Consider the following 14,005-nt stretch of genomic DNA (forward strand, 5'->3'; position numbering starts at 1 on the left):
TGCAGCGCTGGAGGTGCTCACTTGTCTATCCCAAGAAATATGGAAGACAGCTTCCTGGACAACTGACTGGAAAAGATCCATATTTAAGCCTATTCTCCAGAAAGGTGATCCAACTGAATGTAGAAATTATAGAACAATATCATTAATGTCACACGCAAGCAAAATTTTGCTGAAGATCATTCAAAAACGGCTGCAGGAGTATATTGACAGGGAGCTGCCAGAAATTCAGGCTGGTTTCAGAAGAGGACGTGGAACCAGGTATATCACTGCTGATGTCAGATGGATTCTGGCTGAAAGTAGAGAATACCAGAAGGATGTTTACCTGTGTTTTACTGACTATGCAAAGGCATTCGACTATATGGATCATAACAAACTATGGATAACATTGCGAAGAATGGGAATTCCAGAACACTTAATTGTGCTCGTGAGGAACCTTTACATAGATGAAGAGGCAGTTGTTCAGACAGAACAAGGGGATACTGACTGGTTTAAAGTCAGGAAAGCTGTGTGTCAGGGTTGTATCCTTTCACCATACCTATTCAATCTGTATGCTGAGGAAATAGCCACAGAAGCTGGACTGTATGAAGAAGAACGGGGCATCAGGATTGGAGGAAGACTCATTAACAGCCTGCGTTATGCAGATGACACAACCTTGCTTGCTGAAAGTGAAGAGGACTTGAAGCATTTGCTAATGAAGATCAAAGACCACAACCTTCAGTATGGATAACACCTCAACATAAAGAAAACAAAAATCCCCACAACTGGACCAATGAGCAACTTCATGATAAATGGAGAAAAGATTGAAGTTGTCAAGGATTTCATTTTACTTGGATCCACAATCAACAGCCATGGAAGCAGCAGTCAAGAAATCAAAAGACGCATTGCACTGGGCAAGTCTGCTGCAAAGGACCTCTTCAAAGTGTTGAAGAGCAAAGATGTCACCCTGAAGACTAAGGTGCACCTGACCCCAACCATGGTATTTTCAATTGCATCATATCTATGTGAAACCTGGATAATGAATAAGGAAGATCGAAGAAGAATTGATGCCTTTGAATTGTGGTGTTGGCGAAGAATATTGAATATACCATGGACTGCCAAAAGAAAGAACAGATCTGTCTTGGAAGAAGTTCAACCAGAATGCTGCTTAGAAGCAAGGATAGCGAGTGTGCATCTTACATACTTTGGACATGTTGTCAGGAGGGATCAGGCCCTGGAGAAAGACATCATGCTTGGCAAAGTACAGGAAAAGAGGAAGACCCTCAACGAGGTGGATTGACACAGTGGCTGCAACAACGAGCTTAACCATAGCAATGATTGTAAGGATGGAGCAGGACCTGGCAGTGTTTCGTTCCATTGTGTGTAGGTTTGCTATGAGTCAGAGCCCACTCAACGGCACCTAACAACAACAATTTAGGGGGAATTTAGAGATGTTGAGGATACAGCCAATGTGGTAGGCTAAGTAATGGCCCTCAAAGATATGTCCATGTCCTAATCCCCAGAACCTGTGCATGCTGTCATACATAGAAAAGGAATCTTTGCAGATGTAATTATGTTAAGGATCTTGAGATACACGATTATATTGGATTACCTAGGTGGACCCTAAATGTGTTCTTATGTATCCTCTTTATAAAAGGGATACAGAGGGAGATTTGATCACGTATGAAGAAGTAGGGAATGTGAAGAAGGTGAGGAGAGAGATTGGAAGATTCTGGCTATGACGATTGGAGTGAGTGATGTGGCCACAGGCCAAGGAATGCTGGCAGCCAACAGAAGCTGGAAGAGGCAAGAAATGGATTCTCCCGTACTCTCACCTTGGTTTTGGCCCAGTGTTATTGATTTAGGACTTCTGGGTCCCAGAACTGCTTGAGAGTACATTTCTACTGTTTTAAGCCATCAGGTTTGTGGTACTTTGTTACAGCAGCCACAGGGAGCTAACACAAGCAGTCATTTTAGATCAAAGTCAGGGAGGACAACTGAACACTGTCATCCCTGCCTGGAATGATGCTAACTAGCATATGTTCTGGTTCACCATGTCACTTCTAACTTAATGTTCTTTTTGCATTCCATTGAATGCCAAATGGCATACCACTTTTAAGTCTTTTGATTTGTACGTCATGTTTTGATGGTGGTTAGAAGGATGTGGTCTCCCTGATTTTTTTTTTCCCACATATCCCAGATGATTTGGATGCATAGCATGCTGAGAGGCATTAATCTAAGTAAGGAATGGAAAAATATGATGACCGCTGTGGCCACAGTGACATGCATGTTTTTATCTCCTAGATCTAGTGTCTCTTTCCCTTGTAGTCAAGTGACATCGGGTCAATTTTGACTCACAGTGACCCCATGTGACAGAGTAGATCTGCCCCATAGGGTTTTCTAGGCTGTAATCTTCATGGGAGCAGACTGCCAGGTCTTTCTCCCAAGGAGCTGGTTGGTGGGTTCAAATCACCAACCTTTCGGTTAGCAGCCACACACTTAACCATTGTACCACAATGCTCTTTCTCCTTCCCTTAAAAAAAAAAAAGCAAACTTTTGACTTTTGTCACTTTTTAAGGCCTTGATACAATTCACTCTGATTAGGTGATCTTAATTTTTTTCCTATAACTGACTAGGTCATAAGTTACACCATTCCCTTACAATAAGATTATCTATGATATATATATATATATATGTTGGTACATGATGTCTTCTTAAGATTAAACCATAGTTAAAGAAGTAGACTTGTGTTCACCGTCTTAAGTCTCCAAAACATATCTGCACCTCATTTACTTCATCTGCTCCTCAGGATTGCACATGAAAGTTGGATCATGAAAAAGAAAGATGGAAGAAGAGTTGATGCATTTGAACTGTGGTTTTGGTGCAGAACATTGAGTATATCATGGACTGCCAAAAGAATGACCAAATCAGTCTTAAAAGAAATACAGCCAGAATATTTCTTAGAAGTGAGGATGGTGAGACTTAGGCTCACTTGCTTTGGACACATTATTGTGTATGATCAATTGCTAGGAAAGGACTTCATGTTTGGTAAAGTACAAGGCCAATGAAAATGAGGGAAACCCTCAGTGAGATAGATTGACACAACAACCACAACGATGGGCTCTAATATACCAACAATCATGAAAATAGTACAGAAGATGGTGCAGGACTGGGCAACGTTTCATTCCGTTATACATAAGGTGGTCATGGGAAAGCATTCCTCAGGGTAGGTTCTTTTTACAGAGAATGTTCCTCATTAAATTTAGATTCTTCTAACTTCATTTTAGGGGTAACTTTATTTGGAAGTGCTCATGCCTTTAAAGGGGGCAGTGGTGATTTATGCCCTGACCTGGGTTCTATTCTCAGCCAATGTACCTTACCAGCAGCCACCACCCATCTGTCAGGAGGTTTGTGTGTTGTTATGATGCTGAACAGGTTTCAGAGGAGCTTCCAGACTAATACGAGTTAGGAAGAAAGGCCCAGAGGTCTACTTCTGAAAATCAGCCAATGAAAACCATATGGATTCTAATGGTTGTCTCCATTTTGCATGGGGTCGCGGTGAGTTAGGGGCTACTGACAACGCTAACGACATGGCTTTAAATACCATCTTTTGATCTCCTCATTTCCAGCTGAAGCCTCTCTCCCCAACTCCATTCTCGTTTCCAACTGCCTGCTAGACATCATCTCTTGGATGTCTGACAGAAATTCTGTTTCAACCTGGTTTATGTCCATCATAGCATTTATTCACCATGATTTAGGCAGTTTATCTGTTTACTTGGAAACCTTGGTGGCATAGTGTTTAAGAGCTATGACTGCTAACCAAAAGGCTGGCAGTTCTAATCCACCAGGCACTCCTTGGAAACCTTATGGGGCAGTTCTACTCTGCCCTATAGGGTCGCCATGAGTCGGAATTGACTCGACGGCAATGGGTTTTGGGATTGGTATTCGTTTACTCGCTGTAAACAGTAAGTTCTACAAGGCCAATGTAGTATCCTCTGGTGTAGCGGCAGCACCTAGAACAGTCCTGGGCACCTGCGGGGCAGCAGATAAATGTTTGTAATGAGTGAACAAATAAAGCTGCATTTGCCTTCTTAGAGTTTGATCATTTGGGTGAGGCAACGACACAAGTGAAGAATAGGGTGTATGTTTGTTCATTGGACACTTAATGACGGACTCCATTTTCCTTCTCTGCTCCCTTCTGTTCAACGTTGTGGATTCTCTTAGCAACTTTTCATGCCAGCATCCCAACTCTTCGGTGCTGTCAGACTGGACAAGGTGAGGAGCGGGCACTGGCTGCTGTAGGGTCCACAGTGACCCGCGAGGGGCGACAGGCACGGCCCGGCCAGCGCGAGTGGGTCCGGCCGCCGACCGTCCACCTTCGCCAGGTACCAGCCTGGGGTGGGAGCCCTCGGGCCCCGACGCGTTTGGTGCAGGGTCCCGGGTGGCCGCACCGAGGCCGGGAGGCCAGGAGGCCCGGAGGCCCGGCTGGCGCCGCTCGACGTCATTTCCGACCGGAGCCAAGATGGCGGCAGCGCGGCCGCGGGCGCCAGGGCGGGCGGAGCGGCAGCGGCGGCGGTGCGGGCGGCTGTTCTCGGCGCTCTGAGATGTGGGGCGCGGCCGGCGCAGGTAAGAGGCAGCCGGGGCGGGCGGCCTCGGAGAGGCTGCGGGCGCGGCGCCAGGACGCCTGTCCCTCCCCGTCCCTCTGCTCGCGGTCGGAGCGCCGGCGCCGCCCGAAGAGCGGGACGGCGGGGGGCGCCACGCTAGGGAACCCGGGCGCCTCAGGGGCAGCAGGGTTGGCCGGCGCGCCCCTAGCGAGCTTCCCTGGCGTCCCGAACGCGACGGGCCGACGGGTCCTCGGAACAATGCGCCTCGGTGCCCGCACCCCGCGTTCCGGAGCAGTGGGCGGCGCGGGTGGCCCCCGTGGGTGGGTGGCGGCCGGAGAATCTCCCTGCCGTCGCCCAAGCATCCCGGCCCGGCCTGGGGCTCCTGCCGCGCTGAAGTTGTGGGGTTCGCTTTTGTCGCCGTTGAGAGTCGCGCGCTCCGCGAAGGCGACGCGTGTGGGCTGCGGTGCGACGAGGCCCCGGTGCGGGCGGCTGAAAGTCCACCTCGGACACTCTCGTCCCTGCAGAGCTGCGGGTGCACGTGGGGGGTCCCAGGACTTCTGATTTTCAAGTCTTTTTGTTTTTCTCTTTTGTGTTCAAACGGAATGTGTGTCTTTCATATTTGCATTTTTAATTTGTTTTGTCCTGCCTCTTTGTGTTCCCTAAATAGTTTGTATGATTTAAACCTGGAAATTGTCTCCCTCGGTGTTCCCCAAACCCATCTTTTTTTTTTTTTTTTTTAAGCAGACATACACTTATATATTATTAATCTTTTTATCGAGATGACCATGAAACGGTTTTTGATGATGGCAAGTGAGACATGAAATAAACCTAACAGGTCGACGTCTCCATGGTCCCTCTGACCCACGCGTGAAGGACTCAACCTCAAGCTTGCTGCGCGCCTGCGACCCTCTGACTGGCTTTTTGCCGCCCAACTATCCCACATTCACCGGGAAACCCAGATTCGTGGGGAAGCTACGCAGCTGTACCCCCCCTCCCCCCAGCATGAGATTCACGTTGACCCCTCATTTTCCATTCAGTGTTGTGTGGAGGTTTTGCGTTTATATGAGAAGTGGAACGCCTTTTGTTGAATCCCAGTAGGTTCTTAGATCTTTTTAATCAGACATTAAAATGATCATACCCAGAACTCAACTAAAATATTTCTTCAAATTTTTGTTTACTATAGGTTTCTTGTAAAAAGCAACAGCAACATTTAGCTATAGATGGAACCTTTCATGATTTCCTTAGGTACGATAGTACAGACTTTATTCCGTTTTAATCAGTGGTGTCCAAGTTGGGAAAAATGTAGGCTTCTTTCTTTTTTTTTTAAAGCATGGTGTGAGATTTGCAGTACAAATATTGAGGAGGAACTGACAAACATACTCATATTTACTTTTTTAGTGGGTTTTTGTGTTTTTGAGGTGGCATACAACTGCCCTATCATTCTCTAGAAGCTTCCTTACCAACACTAATTTGACCAGATTCTTTTTCATACAGAGTCCCAGTTCAGCCTTGAAAACCTTCAAGGATCAGCTTATTAACCCCCCTCGTTTCAGGCAATGGAAACTGAGCTTGAAATTCAGAGTGGGACAAAAATTCCTTCCCATCTTGTTACTCTGCAGCTCTTTTTCCTTTACCACCCAACACATCTTTTTTTGTTTGAGTTAAATAAGTTAATACATTTAACTTATACATAGAATAGTGCCTGGCACATAACAATAATGTTCAATAAATGTTTGCTTTTGTTGACTCCGAAGGTTTTTTTTGGTGCAAAAATTGGTATCTTCAGGTTTTATTTTTTGCATTTTTGTGAACAGTGCCTGAAACAATATGGTTGAAACTGGTAATAATGTGTCAGTTTTGAAAAAAAAAAAATGATTCTTACTGTAGAGCATTTGGAAACTAGAGGAAAGCACAAAGAAGGAACAGAAATTGGTTGTAACCTTCCCACTCTTGAGATTACTGCTGCTAACATTTTGGCAGACTTCCTTCTCTCTCTGCATGTTTGTGTTTCTTTACATACATATAGAAGTTTCTCACTTCTATATATTTACATTTTTTACTGAATTTTTATCATTTTTTTTGTTTGCAACCTGTCTTCCCTTCCTGTGTTGTGAATATACACCCATATCATTAAATATTCTTCAATATGATTTTTAATGACTATATATGGTTGGGCCATAATTTATCCACTCCATGTTAATCAATAACGTTTCCACAGCTTAAGATTTTCTTCTCATTAAGAATCATTTAAAAGTTTTTTCTGTTGTGAAACGTAAAGTTCTGTAATCTTTTAAGATAAATGAAAATGTAAATTCTGTTTCCCCTACACATTTTTTCCTGCCGTAGGTAGCAGTTACAATATCTTTCAATTTGATCTCCCTTTCACTCTCCTCTCAGTGGCGTCTGTGCAGTTATATACATAGATCTGCACTCACGTTCTTTTGATGATTGTTTTACCTTAGATGTTAATTTATTCATGGGACTGTTTCTTTAAGCTGCTGATGCCTTTTTAAGTTCTGGATCTGATTTACAAACCTTTTAAATCATGTTAAATTATAGACTTTTCCGGAGTGGAAAGCACCTTAGGTTATTTACTATTTTCATGTCTTCTGACTTGCTTTTCATGCTATTTTTAATACTCGTGCAGAAAAAAAGAAAGAAAAAACTGTGGGCTGCCACTAGAAAAATACATAGTGGGGAGGTAAAGGGAAGTAGGTGGACAGTTGGGGAAAAATTGTCAAACTCGTGTGGTGATATGTAGACCCAGGGAGTTTCCAGTTGATACCTGACAATCACCACTGCCAGTGTGTGTCTGGTGCTTTAGGGTTCATGCGGGGCTCATCAGCTATGCTGTCACCCTTCACAGCATTTGGTTAGAGATCTAGGTTAGTGTTTGGACTCTTTCCTTTTGAAGCTTCTGAACTAGGGTTTTATGGTTAGGGCTGTAAGTCGTCTTTGTAGAGCCTCTTAAAGCTGTGGACTCTTTTTACCTAGTGCAGTGTTTTGATTGCATTAAAACAGGGTTTCTCAATCTCACACTATTGACATTTTGGGCTGGATCAATCTTTGTCCTGAGGCACTGCCCTGTGCCTTGTAGGATGCTTGGTAGCATCCCTTGCTTCTGCCCACTAGGTGCCAGTAGCATCTCCCTGAGTCCTGACAACCAAAAATATCTCCAGACATTGCCAGGTGTCCTCTGGGGGAGGGGCAGGATCACCCCAGTTTTCAACTGCTGCCTTAAGGGAAGGCTCTTTTGTCTGCATGACTGAATCCTGAATGCACTTTGTGGAATCTCTTTAGTCAAAGAACTGTAAGAATAGCCTATATGGTTTACATGAAGTCCACTCTGAAGTTGGGGAACGGACTTACTGGCCTCCTGAAGTTCTTCCTGCCTTTGGCTTTATGACTTTATAGAATGGTTAGGTTCAGCAGTTTTGCTTTGAGTTCCCTTTTGTCACAAGAGATGAAGCAATGTGAGGTATCCTGGCGAGTATGAAGGAGTTTTCATGACTTGGGATCAGCATTCCCAGTGTGTAGATTAGATTATTACTAAATTTAAATATATTTGCATAAAATGATGCATGGTGAATAATTGAAGCCTGTGGCCCCTTCTACTGAATTGCCTGGAAGCAAACGTCTTTTTTTTTTTTTTTCTTTAAACATCTTTTCTTCAAACATCTTTTCTTCTAGAAAATGAGTTACTGAAGCAACCCACTTGAAGATTGATGCTAGAAGCTGAGCTGTAGTTTGTTTTTTTTTTAAATGTCTCCCCCTCCCCCCCCTTTTTTTTAAATAAGGAATTCAGGGTTACTGACAGAAAACAGTGAATTTGTCCTGAGGTAATAAGATTTACTTTGGAAGTGCTTACCTGACTTTAACGTATTACTTTATCATTTAAAGATAGCTTAGTGATCTTCATGGAAAGCAGCCATCGTTAATGCAACTTCTTACCTGGGGAAGAAAAAAGTATAAGTTGTCAAATCTTTATAAGTGTAAAGTATAAACCTTTATAAGTATAGATATGATGGATGGAATCTTTATTGTGGTATATAAGTAATCTTTAGTCGGAACTTACTGATAAATAAAATATAAGAAAAGAGACATGCGGTTGGAGCCACGTTTGGTCATTGGGCTGGTTTTCTGAATTCCAGAATTTCTCCCTAGTTTCACAGGAACGAACGCATGTGTCCTTTAAATATTCTTTCTTAAGGAGAATGCCTTTCATTCCCCACCCCCTCACGTCCCTAAAGCGTGAAATAGAGTTCTTGTATGTAGTAAATCGAGTTCATTTAGAGTGAAATATGCTTATAATATTTTTCTCAATACTGTATAGTATTTATTTTTTGAGTCTTGGTTCCTGTCATGCTTATCCTGTGTTTTCATTTATTAGTCTTTTGGAACATGAAGTAAAGGATTTTTATATTTTCCAGCCATTTTGGTGAAAAGAATATTTTGTAGTTCTTGCGATAAATCAAATGATAAAAACCCTGTGTTAAATTACTTCTTGGCATGGCTTGCCTGAAATATGTAAAGCTCAATGCAACTGTTAGTTTGATTACAGTGGGCAGCCTGTCTGGAAATTGGTAAAACCTATATATTTTATGTGTTTGTAAGTAGTTCCACTAAGACTGTGTCTTGCTCTGGTGGAAAAATTCTGTGGCATTTTCACATAATTTAAATAATGCCATCAAAATGGGAAAAGAATTGTGAGATTCACCAAAGGCGTATATACTTCAGTATGAATCCAGTGTATTACCCAGGACCTTATTAAGACAATCTAAATTTAGCATAATTTGAAATATCAATATAGAATTGACATTCTAATTGTTTCTCACTCTGTGATGCTTATTTTAGGGACTTTGCTGTAATTCTTAAAGACCTAGTTTTAAGCATACCCAAAAGTAGGAGCTTTAAAGAGGAAGATTCTTGGGATAAATTTAGATCAGTAATTGTGAAGCTCTAGTACCACCTGTTAGGCCTTGTTGGCGACCCCACATGTGCAGAGTAGAACTACTCCATAGAGTTTTCAAGGCTGTGAACTTTTGGAAGCGTGTCACCAGGCCTGTTTTCCAAGGTGCCTCTGGGTGGGTTCGAAACGTAAGTCTTTTGGCTAGTAGTTGAGCGTTTAACTGTTTGTGCCACCCAGGGGCCTACTGGTTAAGAACCACTTGTTAAGACTGAGCAGATCAGTTCACCTGTTTGGGACATAAATATCATGCCAACACAACCCTCTGATGGTTTAACTGAACCATGCCTCAGTGTATGCATTGAACTCAATGGACAGATCAGGCCAAATTATTTCTGGCAGTGTCAGGGTAGGTCAGTTTCCCCCTCTTTTCTCCTCCTATTTGTAAAGTGGGGACATTGATTACATCTCTCTTCTCTCTTTCACTGAGATGTTTTGAGATGAGCAGATAAAAAATATGCAAGCAATTTGATGTACTTTAGAATTTTGAAAAACACGAATAATATTTTTTCTTAGCTATTTCTCCTGATAACAATAAGTTTTGAGAGAACACAGCACAGTTATTGTTGAGAGAAGCCCTTCCAAGTTATCTCTGCGTCCTTAAGTTTTTTGACCACCCTGCTATTGTACAAAGTGGAGGGTGATAACTTTTTTTCTAGTCCCTTCGATGTCTTTCACAAAGCCAGATCTTCTCTTGTCTCTGGATATTTTTTCCCTTTATGATCTTGTCACTTCCCCAGGCACCGCCTTGAGGCTTCTAAACCTCTGTCCCCAACCTTGATGGCCTGTCTCTGCTGGGACCTTTCCGTTTGACTGCAGTAGTTTTCCTTATGAATGCCTGGGCTTTCCTCAAAGTCCCTGAAACGGTGCTCACTACCTTCTCCTTAAATATCATCCCTCCTCCCGACTTCTCTATCTTTAAAATATATTCATACTGCTCTTCTTCCAGTCAGTCACATTCAGAATTTTGGACTCATCTTTGCCATCTCTTTTTACCTCCTTGTTCAGTTACTTAACACATTTGTCCATTCTTCCTCTGCCTTGTGGTTCAGATTTTTGTTCCGCAGCTACCATCTGTAGTTTAAACTTTTATCCGTTATCATCTCAGATTCTTCACTATCTTGCCTGGCCCTGGTTTTTCTGGCCACTGACTTCCCACTTACTTCCTTACTGTTTCCTGTTGACCTAGTCTTCCTAAAATATTAAACATTGTTTATGGCACCTCCTCAATCAGAGACTTCCTTGTGGCTCTCCGTTGCCTATCCCAGGTGGCCACTGCTGCGTCCCTGATGGGCAGCCTCAAATCATGCTCTTCTTCCAGCCCCTGCCTACATGTGTCCAGAGGCCCTGCTTGTAAGTAATCCCTCTTCCTTCTGTCTCTAAAGACCTTCGGGGCTTTTGGGTTGGGGAACCCTACCCACAGGGTCAAGTTTAAATTTAAGCCAGAACTAAAAGCTCAGTAAAACTGTCCCCATCTCTTCTATTGTTGCTCTGCAGAGACCTTCATTTTGAGTCGCACTGTTTTGCTTACTACAGCAGACAAGCATCAAGAGACAGTCATTTGTCCTGTTTTATCATAAACGTTTAGTTGTTTATCTCTACCTTGAAATAAGCTAATTATTTATTTTGAGGAAATATACTTTAAATAATAAAAACTCGTGTACGCGCAAGGGCTTCTGAAAGTGTTGAGCAATATATAAGCATTGTTCTGCAAACAGGAGGTATTGCTAATATTTTAAAATGCCCTTGAGAACAGAAGTAGTTACTTATGTAGAGGGTGGACCCAAAGCTCAGATATTTTTTAAAAACTTAAAGAGTCTCTTCCTAACAAAATAAAAAATGCCTCCGTAAAATCTTGTGAGAAGATCTGTGGAATCTTTTCGTGATTTAAGTGTACCTGGCACCTTAGCAAAATAAACTTTTAACTTCTCGTTTCCTTTAGGTTGCTCGTGTATGAATTCAGGAGGACATCCTCTCATTTACGTGTGGTTTGTGTAAAATGAGTTTTCCTATGTATCTTATTGTGTAGAAAGAACCAAAAAAGCTGAGTAGCCATTTATCAGAAGACACTGTTAATACTTGTAGAGTCTTTATGTGAGAAAATGAGTACTTGGGTACCAGGACCAGCAAGTCCATGTTGCCATAGCTTTCTTTCCTTTTCAAGGAAGCTCAGGAGTGTCTTGCAGTGTTCCTGAAAATCTCCCAATTTAAATGTTTAATCATGAAAATAACGTCTGGTAATTGGCCACTCCAGTGGAAAAATAGTAACTCATAGGGACCAGCTAAAAATTCATTTCACTTTGGGAATTGTGAAATGAGTGGTCGTATGACATCTTGCTTTAGAAGTTTTATGTTGAGTTGGAAGCTTGGCATTTGAGTGCTAGTTAAGTATTGACCTAATTTTCCTTTTATACAAATTTAAAGTTCTTACACATTAAGCATAGGAGAAATTTCAGAAAAGTATCTTTTTATAGAAACTTCTTTGACTTTAATAATATTTATGAGTGTACAGTTAACAGTTAAATTGTATCCTTCCTGGGAGGAATCAGAGTTGTAATAATTCTGAATCTGCATCAGAGAGCAGGGACTGATGGGAAAGAAGTAATATCCTTACCCCCACCTCTTCACTTTGACTTTTATGTCTGTATTTTTTGGCAATTAGTCTTGAAAATAAAACTTAGATTCAGGGGTGTTTTGATTGGCCAGACTTGTTTTGTCCAGAAAAATTGATAATAATTCCTTTGTTTTTAGTACCGTAGGGGGTGAATATCCTACTGTTACAGTGAGAGGAGGCAAGATAACGTTTTAATTTTATTAGATAAACTAAGTGTTTTTAATTAAAAGGTAGTTGAGTTGTGTGTTGTCAAGTAGATTCCGACTCATAGGAACCCTATAGAACAGAGTAGAACTGCACCATAGGGTTTCCTAGGCTGTACTACGAGTTGAAATCTACTTGACGGCAGTGGGTTTTTTTGGTTTAATCTTTACGGTAGCAAATTCAGATCCCCAGGTCTCTTTTCCCTGTGGGGCAACTGGTGTGTTCAAACCACCGACCTTTTGATTAGTAGCTGATTGGCTAACCATTGCGCCACTAAGGCTCCTACTTAGAGGGTTAGAGGGTATTATTATAGAAGACCTAAACAAAGCCTGAGATTTATAATACGATATATCACATATTCAATGCCATAGAATGACATGGATGTGTACATTTAATAAAAAAGAGCATATATTAATAGCTGTTCATAATATCAAGCAGGTAAATGATAATCAGCAGCCTATACATTTATTTCTAAGCTAGTTATTAATGCTTGGAGCAGTTTTTTTTTTTTTAAATTTTCCTTTAGTAACCTCCTCCTCCTCTTTAATCAAAGGAAGGGATATTTGGAGAAACAAACCATCCAACCATAGGGTGCCTCCGTCTAAATGTGGATTTATATACTTCCCTAGCATATCAGCAGGCCTCTTATTTGATATTTTAATATGGTGGTGGTGAATTTCTCAAGGCCCATTGGAGTGGGAATCCTGTTGACTTCAGAGCTGTGTAACTTAACATGTTTTAAACAAAAGCCCTATTCCACCTCGTGTTCGCAGGTTAGCTCTTGCTCTCTAAGCCATTTGGAACAATGGACCCTCCGTTTTTCCACTCTGCTGAAGTGGAACCTGTGGTGTCGGTATCATTGTCAAGCCTGGCGTAAACCTGCCAGACTCCCAGTCCATGTTTTGGTTTGTGCCACGCCACTCTCTGCTCTGTGAATTCTGAGAATTGGAACCTGGAAGAGTTGTCAGTAGGGTGCTGGGCCTCACTGAGGAAGTTGATTTATTGAAATGGGAGAAATTACTGATTTATTTGTGAATATTCTATTCTTTGTAGCTCCCTGTATACTTTGATAGGTACGGAAATTCCTCTATGTGGTATATTTTCTTCTACCATTGTCTTTTTGCCTTGGGTAGGAATCATTGCCGGGGGTGAGAGACATGAGAGATTTCAAGCAGGAAGACTTCACACCCTCTGACTCAGCAACAGTTTTACCAAATCTTTGCGGTATTTTCAGTCACTCTCCTTCCCTCCTGTTCCCTCTCTCCCTCTTTCCTTTCATATACAACACACACACACACACACACTCTCACACTCTTACATATACACACATCCTCTTCTTAAAATGTTAAGCATGTCAGGTCTTCACTTATTAATTTGGTAATATAATCTGCATTTTAAAAGGAAAGTTGGGGGTATATTTTTTAGCATGAAACTAGAATGCTACTCTTGTGAGATGGCATTCATTATTTTAGAAAAAGGAAACTCAGGATTTTTCATTTAGGGAATTCCTGTACAGAGCTAGTATATATGAATTATGTGTTTTGCTTCATCTAACAGGTGGGAGCTAAATGTTTTCATATTGTTATCTAGAGTTAAATGCTAATTTGGGGATTCCATTCTTCTGGTAGGAATTATGAGTAA

At 41.8% G+C, this 14,005-nt stretch overlaps 1 protein-coding gene across 5 annotated transcripts in view; it reads left to right on the forward strand.

Annotated features, from left to right (window-relative positions):
* Positions 1-4,520: 4,520 nt before the first annotated feature.
* The window catches only part of PRDM2 (PR/SET domain 2), a 174,244-nt gene continuing 164,759 nt past the window's right edge, over positions 4,521-14,005 (forward strand). The window contains exon 1 of one of the 5 annotated variants that reach the window (XM_023552047.2): positions 4,521-4,602. The gene's annotated coding sequence lies outside the window, so the exon portion shown is untranslated. The remainder of the gene's footprint in view (positions 4,603-14,005) is intronic. The other 4 variants (XM_064281318.1, XM_010593099.3, XM_010593101.3 and 1 more) reach the window with 4 other exon arrangements.

This window comes from Loxodonta africana, chromosome 3 (genome assembly GCF_030014295.1).
Source record: "Loxodonta africana isolate mLoxAfr1 chromosome 3, mLoxAfr1.hap2, whole genome shotgun sequence".
Classification (NCBI taxonomy): domain Eukaryota; kingdom Metazoa; phylum Chordata; class Mammalia; order Proboscidea; family Elephantidae; genus Loxodonta; species Loxodonta africana.